This window comes from Pinus tabuliformis, chromosome 4_1 (genome assembly GCF_031772625.1).
Source record: "Pinus tabuliformis cultivar Carrire ecotype Pingquan chromosome 4_1, CPIR1, whole genome shotgun sequence".
Classification (NCBI taxonomy): domain Eukaryota; kingdom Viridiplantae; phylum Streptophyta; class Pinopsida; order Pinales; family Pinaceae; genus Pinus; species Pinus tabuliformis.
Window position 1 is genome coordinate 800,346,041 of NC_142303.1, and position 3,699 is coordinate 800,349,739.

Sequence of the window (3,699 nt, forward strand, 5' to 3'; positions counted from 1 at the left end):
CTTTAATGTTTCATTTACTCCCTGGCAGGAGTTGGTGATGTAATTTATTGCCTGAAGAGTCATCACCTAGATATTTTGTGACTTCTTTTTTATATATACGACCTCCTGCATTGTTAAAGGGGTTGGTCTGCTAATGCATCCAGGAGAGACTCGCACTGTATCTCCGATATTTTTCTATAATCAAAGACTGCTTACAAGCTTGGAGAATGGACTGTTTAATGTGTTGTTGTTGTTTCTGAAGAATTAAATGGGGAATTCTTGTGTTGCAATATGAAACAATAAGTGTTCCTTACCTCTGTTATTTCATTTTCATATATGCTCAGGTCACATAACAAAGGATTGGTTTAGAATTTGCTTTGCTGCACTCTATGCCCAGGTTCTGTGGCTTCTTAATGTTTTCCTCTTGATCTAGACATAAATATGAATTCTGTAATGGCTCATGTTTGATATTTTTCACATATGAATGACTGTCATCTAGGAATTCTTAGCTACTCCCAGATAGAGTTTATTCATCTTCTTTCTGCTAACCTGTTTGAGAGATTCTTTGACTGCCTCTCATTCCTTAGCCCTTTTCATCCTTTTAATCCCAAAAGTTGTTTCATGAGCAGCTACCTTGCCCCTCATTTTTCTTGTGACCAAGAAAACGCACCAGCAGTCTTACTCCTTGACTCCATGCCCAATGGTTTGAAACTTACCAGAATATGCATTGCCTCTTTACCTGAAAACATTAATCTTCCCACCAAAACACAAACAAAACCCCCGAGCTCAATAGCTAGCCTAAAATCATAATCAACAAAGCTAAATCAGAAAGAGAGAGCCCTCTCTGACTGCAGGTGGGCTAGAACATGCAGTCCAAAGTTGGTTTGTGGTTACCTCGGTCGTATCCCTTTACTCCAACCTGAGGGACAACCTGAGTGATAACACTCTAAACCGCTTTGTGCTCCATTTCTGCTTGATTCCCCTGCTGCTATGTTTTTGTAGGAGGGGATCTCTCCCCTCCCCGCTTCAGCTGCCATTTCTCCGTCAGATCCCTCAGTTTTCTACCTCCTATCCTTCGGCCGTATCTGCAGTCTATGATTTGGTCAATTGCTAGTGGAGCTACCTCCCCTACACCTAGTCTTTGATTCCAATCTGCTCGCAGCAGTTCAGCCTCAAACCCTAACCCTCATGGCCGACATCTTCTCCCAAATCCCTCTCCATCCTTTCTCTATGGATCAATTTTAAATTAGATTATTATTATTAACTTTAATTTTAATAATACATAAAATTATAATATAATAGTATTAAAAATATATAATTGTTGTTTTTTATTTGAATATTAAAAAATTATTTATTTAAAAATAAAAATTATTTTGTAATGAATATTACAATATGTTTCAGTGTTTTGAATTGATTAAAAAATCATAACTTCATGATATGTACTTTATTATTTTTATATATTTTAATAGAAATTTTACATATTATTATTTAATGCATAATTATTAATTTTAAATTCAATTATTTTTATTAATATTAATTTTAATGATATATAAAATGATAATAATAAAAATATATAATTGTTATTTTTTATTTGAATATTATAAAACTATTTATTTAAAAAGCAAAATTTATTTTGTAATGAATATTACAATATGTTTCAATGTTTTAAATTGCTTAAAAAATCATAATTTCATGATATGTAAATTATTTGAACTACAAAGTTATTTCTCATGATTTTTGAATAGTCCACTTAGCACTCATCAAGTGATGCTCACAGGGGTGAAGAAGTGGGATTCAAACTAGTGAAATAAATCTAATTTAGGTTTTATAAAGTTATGCACCAATGGGATTTGAACTAATGACCGATCCGAAGGAGTGCCTTAAGAGTGCACCTATCCACCATCAATCCAAAGCTTAGTGAACTAACTTTTCTTATTATAATTTATTAAATTATATATATATATAAATTTAAAAATTTATCTTTTTAAATTAAAAATTAAATAAGATATATTTTAATATTCTTATTTAAAAAAAAATAATAATAATAATGAAATATTAATTTATACCAATATTTATGGGAATTTATAAAGATATTTGTACACTTTCACAATATTTAGAGGCATCATTAAAATATTTTAAAAATATTTCACTACTTAAAATATATTAATCACAAAAATGGAATACTCCCACACTGTAACTAGCAATTGCACCGAGAGGTGCAAAGGAACCTTGATAAGAGGAGTGAGGGGAATGTGGAAGGAAACTATCTTTGTGCGACATGTTAGGGTGCATCATCGAGGTCACCTTATGGGGTGCATAATGCCACACTAAAGGGAAAGGACTTTCTAACCTCCAAACCTCATGAACCACTCCGGTCCTTGCTCTCAAAGGGGCTAGTGTCAAGAGAGATGTTTTATCATGTGGAAGGTGAACAAATAATGGTAATAGTGATGTGGTTTGGGTGGTGCAAGTGTCTAACTTGCATTTAAATTCTTACCATCTAGAGTAATCAAAGGACTTGAAGAAATTGTTAGCCCAAAAATGAAAAACACAAATAAACAATAGTGAGGTAAGAAAACACACACGTAAAGACTTACATGAGGTTCTTCTATGTTTTGTCTAAAATATATTTGTACTTTTGAAAATTTGATCTAAAAACACTTAATAAATCCATAATTAAAATAAATATATAATACATATTGTATTAAAAAAAATCTCCCCTATAAAAGAAACTTGGGCCATAGAATACTTTTTAAATATGATAAAACAATTATTTTAAAAAATAAATACTATATGAATGATAATTTTGAAACTCAATGCATAAAAAACCTAATCAACTACTTTATTTAACTTTAACGTCTATGTTGATCGAGAGAGCATTTGGAGCATGTATTAATAAGGAGCATGGAGAGTGTATTATGGGCAGCGTATTACATTTTGGAGAACATGTTTTGCCATTACACCTTAAAGTGTATCAAACCATGGATACCTTTCATTATCCAAAATCATCATTTAAAGGCATATGCAGGCCACATCAATGTCATAGTGAACATTGGTAATACATGTAAAGAGGAAATGGCCCCAACCACATTGAAGATAACCATGCCCCAACCACATTGAAGGTTGGTTATCTGAAAGATGCTACATAATGTGTATCTAAAATGGATCAAGATGAATGTTGTCTGTGGAGGTTGGTTATCTAAAAGATGCTACATAATGTGTATCTAAAATGGATTAAGATGAACGTTGTCTGTGGCTCTTGAGGAATTTTTAATTAATTATGAAAATAGTTTTCCGTGGATAGCGTCAGCTTAGGGTGTTTTTTTCCATGGAAGACCATATATCGTTGGGGTTAGCACTATATTAAGTAAACAATCGACACCTTAACGCACAAAAATATACTAGGCAATTTCTCAAAGAAGATTATTTGACATATTTAACAATGTTTGTATTTCGAATTTGTTGCATAAATACCTGAACATCGAATCCCCTCCCTGTTCAGATCGCTCAACCCTGGGTCGTTTTCTATGACCAAATCAGTTGAATCGCTGCAAGCCCTATTCAATGGAGATTGGTTGCATGCTTAATTGTATACATAAGAACCTACACCAATTGTTTGGTGCTCGAGCTCATGAAATGTCAAATGGAGGTGTCATGTTCTTATGCGCAATGGGTTGCCACAACTCGACACCTGCAAAGAACCAACTGAGTGCAAAGTGC